Source organism: Heteronotia binoei, chromosome 1 (assembly GCF_032191835.1).
Source record: "Heteronotia binoei isolate CCM8104 ecotype False Entrance Well chromosome 1, APGP_CSIRO_Hbin_v1, whole genome shotgun sequence".
Taxonomy (NCBI): Eukaryota; Metazoa; Chordata; class Lepidosauria; order Squamata; family Gekkonidae; genus Heteronotia; species Heteronotia binoei.
The window spans coordinates 275184106-275199744 of NC_083223.1; the positions used below are offsets into that span (position 1 = coordinate 275184106).

The following is a 15639-nucleotide window of genomic DNA, read 5'->3' on the forward strand; positions in this document are numbered from 1 at the left end:
TTCTTATGTGACACAGAGTGTTGGACTAGAGGGCCTGACCCAACATGGCTTCTCTTCTGTTCTTATCTGACACAGAGTGTTGGACTGGAGGGGCCATTGGCCTGATCCAACATGGCTTCCATTATGTTCTTATGTCTGGGGCAGTGATGCTTTCTATTCTTGGTGCTTGAAGGGGGCACAGTGGGAAGTCTTCCAGTGTCCTAGCCTCACTGATGGACCTCCTGATACCACCTGGGGTTTTTTTGCTCACTATGTGACACAGTGTTGGACCGGATGGGCCATTGGCCTGATCCAACTTGGCTTCTCTTATGTTCTTATGTGTATCACAGAGGGTTGGACTGGATGGGCCATTGGCCTGATCCAGCATGGCTTCTCTTATGTTCTTATTTCTGGGGCAGTGATGCTTTGTATTCTTGGTGCTTGGAAGGGGAAACGGTGTGAGGGCTTCTAGTGTCCTGGCCCCACTGATGGACCTCCTGATAGCACCTGTTTTTGTTTTTTTTTTGCTCACTATGTGTTGGACTGGATGGGCCATTGGCCTGATGCAACATGGCTTGTCTTATGTGACACAGAGTGTTGGACTGGGTGGGCCATTGGCCTGATCCAACATGGCTTCTCCTATGTTCTTATGTCTGGGGAAGTGATGCTTTGTATTATTGGTGCTTGAAGGGGGCACAGTGGGAAGTCTTCTAGTGTCCTAGCCTCACTGATGGACCTCCTGATAGCACCTGGGTTTTTTTTGCTCACTATGTGACACAGTGTTGGACCGGATGGGCCATTGGCCTGATCCAGCATGGCTTCTCTTATGTTCTTATGTGACACAGAGTGTTGGACTGGATGGGCCATTGGCCTGACCAAACATGGCTTTTCTTATGTTCTTATGTGACACAGAGTGTTGGACTGGATGGGCCATTGGCCTGACCTAAAATGGCTTATGTTCTTATGTTACACAGAGTGTTGGACTAGAGGGGCCACTGGCCTGACCCAACATGGCTTCTCTTATGTTCTTATGTGACACAGAGTGTGGGACTGGAGGGGCCATTGGCCTGACCCAACATGGCTTCTCTTCTGTTCTTATGTGACACAGAGTGTTGGACTGGATGGGCCATTGGCCTGACCCAACATGGCTTCTCTTCTGTTCTTATGTGACACAGAGTGTTCGACTGGATGGGCCATTGGCCTGATCCAACATGGCTTCTCTTATGTTCTTATGTGACACAGAGTGTTGGACTGGATGGGCCTTTGGCCTGATCCAACATGGCTTCTCTTATGTTCTTATGTGACACAGAGTGTTGGACTGGAGGGGCCATTGGCCTGATCCAACAGGGCTTCTCTTCTGTTCTTATGTGACACAGAGTGTTGGACTGGATGGGCCATTGGCCTGATCCAACATGGCTTCTCTTATGTTCTTATGTGACACAGAGTGTTGGACTGGATGGGCCATTGGCCTGATCCAACATGGCTTCTCTTATGTTCTTATGTGACACAGAGTGTTGGACTGGAGGGGCCATTGGCCTGATCCAACATGGCTTCTCTTATGTTCTTATGTGACACAGAGTGATGGACTGGAGGGGCCACTGGCCTGATCCAACAGGGCTTCTCTTCTGTTCTTATGTGACACAGAGTGTTGGACTGGATGGGCCATTGGCCTGATCCAACATGGCTTCTCTTATGTTCTTATGTGTGACACAGAGTTTTGGACTGGATGGGTCACTGGCCTCATACCACATGGCTTCTCTTATGTTCTTATGAGACGCTGGCCCCGCTGGTGCTGCCCAGGCAACATGCTGAGATTGAGCTACTGCCGCATGAACCAGGAGAGCATGAAGTGGAAGAGCATGAATTCAGTTTGCCGAGACCACCCGTAGGGTAGCTACAGGGTGAGAAGCAAGGCTGGGAGCAGGATGGGATGGCACAAGATGGCGGGCAGCAGGACATCTTGGAAAGGCGGTGGCGAGTCTGGAACGACATGATGAAACAATAGGAAATGACGATGTGATTGACTGAAGAATAAGCGTGTTAAAATCTGAAACCTAAGTATTTCTCTCAGGGTGTAAATCCAATTCAGCTCAGGAAGAATTTGAGGTAAACAGGTTGGTGAGATACCACTGCTGGTGGCAATGCTCTGTGGTCCAATCTTTCTGGTGTCTAGTTCAACGAACCATCACCCAAATTCTGCATATTTCTATTCCTCTGCGATTTGAGAATGCAATTCTAAACCTATGGTCACTCAAAATCCCAGTTCTGATTCCAGGAGGTTACATATATGAAGCTGCCATATACCGAATCAGACCCTCAGTCCATCAAAGTCAGTATTGTCTGCTCAGATTGGCAGCAGCTCTCCAGAGTCACAAGCTAAGGTTTTTCACACCTACTTACCTGGGCCCCTTTTTAGTTGGAGATGCCGGGGATTGAACCTGGGACCTTCTGCTTATGAAGCAGATGCTCTACCACTGAGCCACGATCCCTCCCCAAAGGAGCTCCTGCTAGAATTCCACCCCTTGGTGGCCCTAATAAGCCCATCACTCCCTGCCACCCTGTTGAAGCTATATGTTGCCATACCATACCTGAACATATGAACATATGAAGCTGCCTTATACTGAATCAGACCCTCGGTCCATCAAAGTCAGTATTGTCTACTCAGACTGGCAGCGGCTCTCCAGAGTCACAAGCTGAGGTTTTTCATGCCTACTTGCCGGGACCCTTTTTAGGTGGGGATGCCGGGGATTGAACCTGGGACGTTCTGCTTACCAAGCAGATGTTCTACCTCTGAGCCACCGCCTTCTCCTATCAAAGCAACCTGAAGGTTGACCACATGGAACTTCCACCCTGCATTTCATTCATGAAGTTGTTTCAAACAGGCTCTGGAGAGGGAGCACGCAATTTTTCTCAGTACATTTCTACATTAAGGCTATTATATTTTGAAGAGAGCCACTTGCATATCCCTCTTTTCTCCCGATGCCTAGGGATCACTTCAGGTCCTTCCTTAGAATCATAGAATTGGAAGGGATCTCCAGGTTCATCTTGTCCCACCCCCTGCACAATGCAGGAAACCTACAAATCCCTCCCCCTAAATTCACAGGATCTCCATTGGTGTCAGATGGCCATCTAGCCTCTGTTTCAGAACCTCCAAGGAAGAAGAGCCCACCACTTCCCGAGGAAGCCTGTTCCACTGAGGAACTGCTCTAATGGTCAGGAAGTTCTTCCTAATGTTCAGACAGAAACTCTTTTGATTTAATTTCAACCCATTAATTCTGGTCATACCTTTTGGGGCCACTGAAAATAATTCCATACCCTCCTCTAGATGACAGCCCTTCAAGAACTTGAAGATGGTGATCATATGGTGATCCATCCTTCCATCCTTCCTTCCTTCCTTCCTTCCTTCCTTCCTTCCTTCCTTCCTTCCTTCCTTCCTTCCTTCCTTCCTTCCTTCCTTCCTTCCTTCCTTCCTTCCTTCCTTCCTTCCTTCCTCATGAACATTGAACGATAAAAATGCCACCGATTGCATTTTTTCCCCAAAGGCGGAACTTCCTAAGCTGGCTTCCTGTCTTTCTTTCTCACCATACATAGCATAGCAACAAGAAGAAGATCTATGATGCCCTTATCAAGGCTAGCGCCAGAAGAGAAGCAAGCAAGTGAAGTGGAGATGGTCGCAGGTGGCGAGAGCTTTTATACGGTCTCCTGGGAATGTCAAATAGATTATTAATTTCTGTGAGTGTAATTTGCTAAATTATTTTGTGAGGGCATTTTGTGAGGTGTTTAACAACATATTATACCCTGCAGTCTTCCCTCATGGTTAGATTTTTATCTTTTGGAAAGGTTCAGCATGTCTCCTATGGCAACCGAGACAATTCAAAGCAAACATTATCTTTTTAAATGTAGAGGTTATGAACATATGAAGCTGCCTTATACTGAATCAGACCTTGGGTCCATCAAAGTCAGTATTGTCTTCTCAGACGGGCAGCGGCTATCCAGGGTCTCAAGCTGAGGTTGTTCACACCTATTTTTTTGGACATGCCAGGGATTGAACCTGGGACCTTCTGCTTCCCAAACAGATGCTCTACCACTGAGCCACGGTCCCTCCCCTAACTGGCAACGGCTCTCCAGGGTCTCAAGCTGAGGGTTTTCATGCCTACTTGCCTGGACCCTTTTTAGTTGGAGATGCCGGGGATTGAACCTGGGACCTTCTGCTTCCCAAGCAGATGCTCTACCACTGAGCCACTGTCCCTCCCCTAACTGGAAACGGCTCTCCAGGGTCTCAAGCTGAGGTTTTTCACATCTATTTGCCTGGACCCTTTTTAGTTGGAGATGCCGGGGATTGAACCTGGGACCATCTGCTTCCCAAGCAGATGTTCTACCACTGAGCCGCCGTCCCTCCCCTAACTGGCCACGGATCTCCAGGGTCTCAAGCTGAGGGTTTTCATGCCTACTTGCCTGGACCCTTTTTAGTTGGAGATGCCGGGGATTGAACCTGGGACCTTCTGCTTCCCAAGCAGATGCTCTACCACTGAGCCACTGTCCCTCCCCTAACTGGAAACGGCTCTCCAGGGTCTCAAGCTGAGGTTTTTCACATCTATTTGCCTGGACCCTTTTTAGTTGGAGATGCCGGGGATTGAACCTGGGACCTTCTGCTTCCCAAGCAGATGTTCTACCACTGAGCCGCCGTCCCTCCCCTAACTGGCCACGGATCTCCAGGGTCTCAAGCTGAGGGTTTTCATGCCTACTTGCCTGGACCCTTTTTAGTTGAGAATGCCAGGGATTGAACCTGGGACCTTCTGCTTCCCAAACAGACGCTCTACCACTGAGCCACCGTCCCTCCCCTAACTGGCAACGGCTCTCCAGGGTCTCAAGCTGAGGGTTTTCATGCCTACTTGCCTGGACCCTTTTTAGTTGGAGATGCCAAGGATTGAACCTGGGACCTTCGGCTTCCCAAGCAGATGCTCTACCACTGAGCCACCGTCCCTCCCCTAACTGACAACGGCTCTCCAGGATCTCAAGCTGAGGGTTTTCATGCCTACTTGCCTGGACCCTTTTTAGTTGGATATGCCAGGGATTGAACCTGGAACCTTTGGCTTCCCAAGCAGATGCTCTACCACTGAGCCACCGTCCCTCCCCTAACTGGCCAAGGATCTCCAGGGTCTCAAGCTGAGGGTTTTCATGCCTACTTGCCTGGACCGTTTTTAGTTGGAGATGCCGGGGATTGAACCTGGGACCTTCTGCTTCCCAAGCAGATGCTCTACCACTGAGCCACCGTCCCTCCCCTAACTGGCAACGGCTCTCCAGGATCTCAAGCTGAGGGTTTTCATGCCTACTTGCCTCGACCCTTTTTAGTTGGAGTTGCCAGGTATTGAACCTGGGAACTTCTGCTTCCCAAGCAGATGCTCTACCACTGAGCCACGGTCCCTCCCCTAACTGGCAACGGCTCTCCAGGGTCTCAAGCTGAGGTTTTTCACATCTATTTGCCTGGACCCTTTTTAGTTGGAGATGCCGGGGATTGAACCTGGGACCTTCTGCTTCCCAAGCAGATGCTCTACCACTGAGCCACCGTCCCTCCCCTAACTGGCAACAGCTCTCCAGGGTCTCAAGCTGAGGGTTTTCATGCCTATTTGCCAGGACCCTTTTTAGTTGGAGATGCCGAGGATTGAACCTGGGACCTTCTGCTTCCCAAGCAGATGATTTAACACTGAGCCACGGTCCCTACCCTAACTGGAAATGGCTCTCCAGGGTCTCAAGCTGAGGTTTTTCACATCTATTTGCCTGGACCCTTTTTAGTTGGAGATGCCGGGGATTGAACCTGGGACCATCTGCTTCCCAAGCACATGTTCTACCACTGAGCCACCGTCCTTCCCCTAACTGGCCACGGATCTCCAGGGTCTCAAGCTGAGGGTTTTCATGCCTACTTGCTTTGACCCTTTTTAGTTGGAGATGCCAGGGATTGAACCTGGGGCCTTCTGCTTCCCAAGCAGATGCTTTACCACTGAGCCACGGTCCCTGCCCTAACTGGCTATGGCTCTCCAGGGTCTCAAGCTGAGGGTTTTCATGCCTATTTGCCTGGACCCTTTTTAGTTGGAGATGCCGGGGATTGAACCTGGGACCATCTGCTTCCCAAGCACATGTTCTACCACTGAGCCACCGTCCTTCCCCTAACTGGCAACGGCTCTCCAGGGTCTCAAGCTGAGGGTTTTCATGCCTACTTGCCTGGACCCTTTTTAGTTGGAGATGCCGGGGATTGAACCTGGGACCTTTGCTTCCCAAGCACATGTTCTACCACTGAGCCACCGTCCTTCCCCTAACTGGCCACGGATCTCCAGGGTCTCAAGCTGAGGGTTTTCATGCCTACTTGCCTGGATCCTTTTTAGTTGGAGATGCCAGGGATTGAACCTGGGACCATCTGCTTCCCAAGCAGATGCTCTAACACTGAGCCACGGTCCCTGCCCTAACTGGCTATGGCTCTCCAGGGTCTCAAGCTGAGGGTTTTCATGCCTATTTGCCTGGACCCTTTTTAGTTGGAGATGCCGGGGATTGAACCTGGGACCATCTGCTTCCCAAGCACATGTTCTACCACTGAGCCACCGTCCTTCCCCTAACTGGAAACGGCTCTCCAGGGTCTCAAGCTGAGGGTTTTCATGCCTACTTGCTTTGACCCTTTTTAGTTGGAGATGCCAGGGATTGAACCTGGGGCCTTCTGCTTCCCAAGCAGATGCTTTACCACTGTGCCACGGTCCCTCCCCTAACTGGCAACGGCTCTCCAGGGTCTCAAGCTGAGGTTTTTCACATCTATTTGCCTGGACCCTTTTTAGTTGGAGATGCCGGGGATTGAACCTGGGACCTTCTGCTTCCCAAGCAGATGCTCTACCACTGAGCCACCGTCCCTCCCCTAACTGGCAATAGCTCTCCAGGGTCTCAAGCTGAGGGTTTTCATGCCTACTTGCCTGGACCCTTTTTAGTTGGAGATGCCGGGGATTGAACCTGGGACCTTTGCTTCCCAAGCAGATGCTCTACCACTGAGCCACCGTCCCTCCCCTAACTGGCAGCGGCTCTCCAGGGTCTCAAGCTAAGGGTTTTCATGCCTACTTGCCTGGACCCTTTTTAGTTGGAGATGCCGGGGATTGAACCTGGGACCTTCTGCTTCCCAAGCAGATGCTTTACCACTGAGCCACGGTCCCTCCCCTAACTGGCAACGGCTCTCCAGGGTCTCAAGCTGAGGTTTTTCACATCTATTTGTCTGGACCCTTTTTAGTTGGAGATGCCGGGGATTGAACCTGGGACCTTGTGCTTCCCAAGCAGATGCTCTACCACTGAGCCACCGTCCCTCCCCTAACTGGCAACAGCTCTCCAGGGTCTCAAGCTGAGGGTTTTCATGCCTACTTGCCTGGACCCTTTTTAGTTGGAGATGCCGGGGATTGAACCTGGGACCTTTGCTTCCCAAGCAGATGCTCTACCACTGAGCCACCGTCCCTCCCCTAACTGGCAGCGGCTCTCCAGGGTCTCAAGCTGAGGGTTTTCATGCCTACTTGCCTGGACCCTTTTTAGTTGGAGATGCCGGGGATTGAACCTGGGACCTTGTGCTTCCCAAGCAGATGCTCTACCACTGAGCCACCGTCCCTCCCCTAACTGGCAACAGCTCTCCAGGGTCTCAAGCTGAGGGTTTTCATGCCTACTTGCCTGGACCCTTTTTAGTTGGAGATGCCGGGGATTGAACCTGGGACCTTTGCTTCCCAAGCAGATGCTCTACCACTGAGCCACTGTCCCTCCCCTAACTGGCAGCGGCTCTCCAGGGTCTCAAGCTGAGGGTTTTCACATCTTTTTTCTTGGACCCTTTTTAGTTGGAGATGCCAGGGATTGAACCTGGGACCTTCGGCTTCCCAAGCAGATGCTCTACCACTGAGCCACCGTCACTCCCCAAGCTTAGGAAGGTAGGCAATGCTTATCCAGACAGACTATTTCCATGCAGATTCTTTCCTGACAGGGCATTGCCTCTACCCATATCACATAGAAGGATATTTACCCTATTCACAAATGCTCGAAAGAACTTGCACTTAGTACCATGGGTGGAATTCCAGCAGGAGCGCCTTTGCATATTAGGCCACGCACCCCTGAAGTAGCCAATCCTCCAAGAGTTTACAAGGCTCTTAGGATTGGCTACATCAGGGGTGTGTGGCCTAATATGCAAAGGAGCTTCTGCTAGAATTCCACCCCTGGTTAGTTCATAGATTTTGTCAAACAAGAACTTGTGAGCACTCAAGGAAATTGCTGAGCAGTCGGGTTACAACGGATAAAAGGAAATCCTTCTTCACCCAAAGGGTGATTAACACGTGGAATTCACTGCCACAAGAGGCTGCAAGCATAGGCAGCTTCAAGAGGGGATTGGATAAATATCTGGAGCAGAGGTCCATCAGTGGCTATTAGCCACTGGGTATTGTTGGAACTCTCAGTCTGGGGCAAGTGATGCTCTGTATTTTTGGTGGTGGTGGTGGTGTGGGACGACAGTGTGAGGACTTCTAGTGTCCTGACCCCACTGATGGACCTCCTCATGGCACCTGGGGGTTTTGGGCCGCTGTATGACACAGAGTGTTGGACTGGAGGGGCCACTGGCCTGATCCAACAGGGCTTCTCTTATGTTCTTATGTGAAACAGAGTGTTGGACTGGATGGGCCACTGGCCTGATCCAACAGGTCTTCTTTTATGTTCTTATGTGACACAGAGTGTTGGACTGGATGGGCCTTTGGCCTAATCCAACATGGCTTCCCTTATGTTCTTATGTGACACAGAGTGCTGGACTGGAGGGGCCATTGGCCTGATCCAACATGGCTTCTCTTCTGTTCTTATGTGACACAGAGTGTTGGACTGGAGGGGCCACTGGCCTGATCCAACAGGGCTTCTCTTATGTTCTTATGTGACACAGAGTGTTGGACTGGAGGGGCCACTGGCCTGATCCAACAGGGCTTCTCTTATGTTCTTATGTGACACAGAGTGTTGGACTGGAGGGGCCACTGGCCTGATCCAACAGGGCTTCCCTTATGTTCTTATGAGACACAGAGTGTTGGACTGGAGGGGCCACTGGCCTGATCCAACAGGGCTTCTCTTCTGTTCTTATGTGACACAGAGTGTTGGACTGGAGGGGCCACTGGCCTGATCCAACAGGGCTTCTCTTCTGTTCTTATGTGACACAGAGTGTTGGACTGGATGGCCCAATGGCCTGATCCAACATGGCTTCTCTTATGTTCTTATGTGACACAGAGAGTTGGACTGGATGGGCCACTGGCCTGATCCAACAGGGCTTCTCCTATGTTCTTATGTGACACAGAGTGCTGGACTGGAGGGGCCATTGGCCTGATCCAACATGGCTTCTCTTATGTTCTTATGTGACACAGAGTGTTGGACTGAATGGGCCACTGGTCTGATCCAACATGGCTTCTCTTATGTTCTTATGAGACAGTATATGGATAGGGGTTACTCCTCTAAATTTGTCACGCAGGCTTTTTTAAAAGCAAAAGACATCAGCAGATCTTCCAGGGAGGAAGGCTCCAGAAGAGGGAACTCTGAAGCAAGTTCTGGGTGAGCTGCTGTCACGTTTAGAGGGACCATGTTGTTTTTAAATGCTTTCCTTCCATTAGAAATAATGGAGGATGCAACATGGAGATTATCTTCACTGCTGGCTCACATGTTCTTACCATCATTCTTTTTGGGTATTGAAATCCTTCCTAATCCTGAGTACCTTTTCCTCAATGGTTGGAAGTCTCTTTCTTGCCACCTCCTGTGGCAGTGAATTCCACATGTTAATCACCCTCTGGGTGAAGAAGGGCTTCCTTCTATCCGTTTTAACCTGGCTGCTCAGCAATTTCATTGAATGCCCACGAGTTCTTGTATTGTGAGAAAGGGAGAAAAGTACTTCTTTCTCTTCTTTCTCCATCCCATGCATTATCTTGTAAACCTCTATCATGTCACCCCGCAGTCGACGTTTCTCCAAGCTAAAGAGTCCCAAGCGTTTCAACCTTTCTTCATAGGGAAAGTGTTCCAAACCTTTAATAATTCTAGCTGCCCTTTTCTGCACTTTTTCCAATGCTATAATATCCGTTTTTGAGGTACGGTGAGCAGAATTGCACACCTGGGGGGTTTTTGGGCCACTGTGTGACACAGAGTGTTGGACTGGAAGGGCCATTGGCCTGATCCAACATGGCTTCTCTTATGTTCTCTTAGCTGCAGCGTATTGTTGGAGTACTCTGTCTGGGGCAGTGATGCTCTGTACTCTTGGTACTTGATGGAGGACAACAGTGTGAGAACATTTAGTGTCCTGGCCGCACTTATGGACCTCCTAATGGCATCTTTGGTGTTTTTGGCCACTGTGTGACACAGAGTGTTGGACTGAATGGGCCATTGGCCTGATCCAACATGGCTTCTGTTATGTTCAGTTGATTTAACCCCACTCTATTGGCTATACAATTTCTGAGAGCCCTCCCCAGTGTTCAAGTTATTAAAAAATAAGAAGCAACAGAATCCACAAGAGAAATCTTGATGCAGGCTGAAGCTTTATTGAGGCGGAGAGGAGAGTGATTGATATCATTTGCAGTGAAGAAGGTTCAGGAATGACCAACATACCTCCTTTACTCAACCAACAGTGGCTTTTCCAGTGCCCATTTCACTGGGAGGGCTTAAAGTTTACAAAGCAAAGGAATACAGAGATGAATAAAGGTGATTGTGGAGGCAGGAGGACCACTGTAAGCCCCTGGGATATTTGGAGGCTCACAGAGCAAAGATGTTCATACCCTTCTGGTCTCAAAATCAACATACATTTGGGCAGGGCTCTTCTTCTAGCAGGAGCTCCTCTGCATATTAGGCCACACACCCCTAATGTAGCCAATCCTCCTGAAGCTTACAGTAGGCCCTGTACTAAGAGACCTCTAAGCTCTTGGAGGATTGGCTACAGGGGTGGAATTCTAGAAGGAGCTCCTTTGCATATTAGGCCACACACCCCTGATGTAGCCAATCTTCCTGGAGCCTACAGTAGGCCCTGTACAAAGAGACCTCTAAGCTCTTGGAGGATTGGCTACAGGGGTGGAATTCTAGAAGGAGCTCCTTTGCATATTAGGCCACACACCCCCGATGTAGCCAATCCTCCTGGAGCTTACAGTAGGCCCTGTACAAAGAGCCATCTAAGCTCTTGGAGGATTGGCTACAGGGGTGGAATTCTAGAAGGAGCTCCTTTGCATATTAGGCCACCCCCCCGATGTAGCCAATCCTCCTGGAGCTTACAGTAGGCCCTGTACAAAGAGCCTTCTAAGCTCTTGGAGGATTGGCTACATCAGGGGACGTGGTCCAAAATGCAGAGGAGCTCCTGCTAGAAACAAAGCCCTGTGTTTAAGGAAACGAAGCTTAGAGGAGAAGAAGAAGAAGAAGAAAAACCTTTCAAGGTGAGAACAGAGAGGATACAATGTACTATCACACGATTGCGGTCACGGGCTTTTGAAATCTTGCTAAGCCCCAGCTGGCCCTGATTTGAATTAGGACGTGCCGTTCTTCCCGACACCCGAGTCGGCAGCCGTTGATACGTTCCATACTTTCCCAGGTAGCCATTTTGTTCCCGTTCTCGTGAAGCTCCCCTTCCGGCTTATTAGGAACAACTGTCGCTGGAGGACCCGCACTGGGGACTGCAACTGCAAGGCGATTTGGCGCAGTATGTAGGGCAGTAGGTTGGAGCGGGGCAGCAGCCGCAGGAACTCGAACAGGAACAGGGGGAGCAGCTCATACAGCCTTGATAGCTACACGGGGCGCTGCAGCAGCAGCAGGGCGTGGGACAGGTGGGAACGCAACAGGACGGAGCGCAGCAGGAGGGAGCACAACAGGACGGAGCGCAGCAGGACGGAGCACAATAGGACGGAGCGCAACAGGATGGAGCACAATAGGATGGAGCGCAACAGGATGGAGCGCAACAGGACGGAGCACAACAGGATGAAGCGCAGCTTGGTGGGCAGTAGGCTGGAGGACAGCAGTACATCTTGGAAAGGTGAAGGCGAGTCTGGAATTCAATTAGGAAAGGATTGGAAATCGGAACATGAAAGGCTGAAAAACAAAACCAGTTGAAGTAGAGGCGTCCGACCCGTTTGTCACGAGGGCTGGATCTGACGTAAATCTATAGGGTTGCCTATCCGCAGGTGAGTTAAACACAACAGGAAACCAAATAATAATAATAATAATAATAATAATAATAATAATAATAATAATAATAATAATAATAAATTTATTTTTATATCCCGCCCTCCCCCGCCAAAGACGGGCTCAGGGCGGCTTACAGACATGGCATTCCATGATTCAAATAAAACAATATACACAATTTAAATATAATCAGTTACATAAATAATTAAATAAAATAGATAAAATAGGTGCTATAAATACTATAAGTTATAATATCCACAAGATGGCTAGGTAACTACACGTCAGTTGAGCCGGGTTCTTTTTCAAAGGCGAGCTGGAAAAGAAATGTTTTGCAAGCCCTGCGGAATTGGTTCAGGTCCCGCAGGGCTCGCACCATCTCTGGAAGATGGTTCCACCATCGAGGGGCCATTGCGGAGAAGGCTTGCTCCCTGGTAGTTTTCAGTCTGGCCTCTCTTGGCCCAGGGATTGTTAGCAGATTTTGAGAACTGGATCTCAGTGCTCTCTGGGGGACATATGGGGAGAGGCGGTCCCTTAGGTAGGCAGGTCCTCGGCCATATAGGGCTTTAAAGGTAATGACCAGCACTTTATAGCAAACACGGTACACAACCAGCAGCCAGTGCAGATCCCGCAGCCCAGGCCGCACGTGTTCCCACCATGGTAGTCCCATTAGCAGCCTGGCCGCCGCGTTCTGGACTACCTGAAGTTTCCGTGTTCGGTATAAGGGCAGCCCCATGTAGAGGGCATTGCAGTAGTCTAGTCTCGAGGTGACCGTTGCGTGGATCACAGTTGCTAGGTCGCTGCGCTCCAAGAAGGGAGCCAACTGCCTCGCCCTCTTGAGATGAAAGAAGGCGGATCTAGCAGTGGCAGCTATCGGGGCCTCCATTGATAAGGAGGATTCCAGTAGCACTCCTAGGCTCTTGACTTTGCGCACTGGTATCAGTGGCGCACCGTCAAAAGTCGGTAGGGTAATCTCCCCTCCCGGTCCGCCGCGGCCCACGCAAAGGACCTCAGTCTTCGCCGGATTCAACTTCAGCCCGCTCAGCCTGAGCCAGTCAGCCACGGCTTGCAACACCCGGTCCAAATTTATAGGGACATCGCCAGCCCGGCCGTCCATCAGTAGATAGAGCTGAGTGTCATCTGCATACTGATGACAACCCAGCTGGAAAAAACTTGTTGACCACCCCCGGACCAAGAGAGGTGAAGCTGCAATGCACCCGCAATCGGGCCTTCTCCTCTGTAGCCCCGAACCTATGGAACCAACTTCCAGAGGAAATGCGGGCCCTGCGGGACCTTGATCAATTCCGCAGGGCCTGCAAAACTTTCCTCTTTCGACTGGCTTTCGCTGACGAAGAAAGTGGTTGCTAATGATTACCGCCATCATAAAAAAGAACAAGCAGCATTAGCACTTTTATTATTAATTAATTAATTAATTTTAAATTTATCAGAATTTTAATGTTAAATGTAACTTTGTTTTTTGTATAACTGAATGATGTTGTTAGCCGCCCTGAGCCTGCTCCGGCGGGGAGGGCGGGATATAAATAAAATTACCTACCTACCTACCTCCGTGCAAGGGGGCGCATGAAGATGTTAAACAACATCGGGGAGAGAACTGCCCCCTGAGGCACTCCACAATGAAGTGGGTGCCTCTGAGACAGCTCCCCCCCAATTGCCACCCTTTGTCCCCGACAAGAAGAAGAAGAAGAAGAAGAAGAAGAAGAAGAAGAAGAAGAAGAAGAAGAAGAAGAAGAAGAAGAAGAAGAAGAAGAAGAAGGATATTGGCTTTATATTCCACCCTCCACTTCGAATTTCAGAATCTCAGAGCGGCTCGCAATCTCCTTTACCTCCCCCCCCCCAACAGACACCCTGGTAGGTAGATAGATATTGGATAGATATTGGATTTATATCCTGCCCTCCACTCCAAAGAGTCTCAGAGCGGCTCACAATCTTCTTTCCCTTCCTCCCCCACAACAGACACCCTGTGAGGTAGATGAAGATATTGGACTTATATTCCGCCCTCCACTCCGAAGAGTCTCAGAGTGGCTCACAATCTCCTTTACCTTCCTCCCCCATAACAGACACCCTGTGAGGTGGGTGGGGCTGGAGAGGGCTCTCACAGCAGCTGCAGGTAGATGAGTGGGGAATCAAACCCGGTTCTCCCAGGTAAGAGTCCGCGCACTTAACCACTACACCAAACTGGCTCTCTTAGAAGAAGACTGCAGATTTATACCCTGCCTTTTTCTCTGAATCAGAGACTCAGAGCGGCTTACAATCTCCTATATCTTCCTCCCCCACATCAGGCACCCTGTGAGGTGGGTGGGGCTGAGAGATCTCTCCCAGAAGCTGCCCTTTCAAGGACAACCTCTGCCACAGCTATGGCTGACCCAAGGCCATTCCAGCAGCTGCAAGCGGAGAAGTGGGGAATCAAACCCGGTTCTCCCAGGTAAGAGTCCGCGCACTTAACCACTACACCAAACTGGCTCTCACAGCGTACAGCTATTTAGAAACAACAACCACCCAAACCACTGTGCAAAATATTTTTTCAAACATTCATTAAAAAGCATTCATAGTTTCGTCATCTACTTCTCACATTGCTTTTACACGCAATTCATATAGCAGTTCTTCCACATTTATAGTCCAACATATATATTTTTGTCCATAAAGTAACACAAGAAAAGCCAATCCTGGATGCTCGAAGAAAACGGTACCAGTCTCTGCTCAATCCTTTCAACTTCCAAAATGCAGAAAATACCATGTCAAATGCTGTATAGTTGTTGTTGTTTTTTAAGGCAGCAGTCCTCACTCCAACCGGTGAGGCGAAACGATTCCCGCTATTGTCGTGTTCATGTAAACGTCTACTTGGCCGCAGCGATCAACTGGGAACCCGTGTTAAGGCACCCGCACTCAATTGCTAACGCTTCATTCACAGTTATGCGCAACTGTGAATGAAGCATCAGCTTCACTGCAGCCAAGCGGAAGTTTACGTGAAACACGGCAATAGCTGGAATTGTGTCGTGGCAACGTTTGGACTGAGGACTGCTGTACAGCATTCTACATTCTATGCAACATTATATACAGCATTCTAACAAGGGGGCAAGAGCTACTGTGCTATAGAGTTTAACATAGAATCATAGAGTTGAAGGGTACCTCCAGGGTCATCTAGTCCAACCCCCTGCACAAGGCAGGAAACTCACAAAGACCTCCCCTTAAATTCACAAGATCTTCATTGCTGTCAGATGGCCATCTTGCCTCTTGAAAAACCTCCAAGGAAGGAGAGCCCACCACAACTCAAGGAAGCCTATGGAAAATTAGAATCATAGAATCCTAGAGCTGGAAGGGACCTCCAGGATCATCTAGTCCAACCCCCTGCACAATGCAGCAAACTCACAAAGACCTCCCCCTAAATTCACAGGATCCTCATCGCTGTCAGATGGCCATTTAGCCTCTGTTGAAAACCCTCCAAGGAAGGAGAGCCCACCACCTCCTGAG

At 49.7% G+C, this 15639-nt stretch overlaps 1 non-coding gene across 1 annotated transcript; it reads right to left on the bottom strand.

Annotated features, from left to right (window-relative positions):
• Positions 1–2396: 2396 nt before the first annotated feature.
• On the bottom strand, positions 2397–2471 carry TRNAM-CAU (transfer RNA methionine (anticodon CAU)). The gene has a single exon. It is a non-coding gene; the product is annotated as a tRNA-Met (tRNA).
• Positions 2472–15639: the final 13168 nt, after the last annotated feature.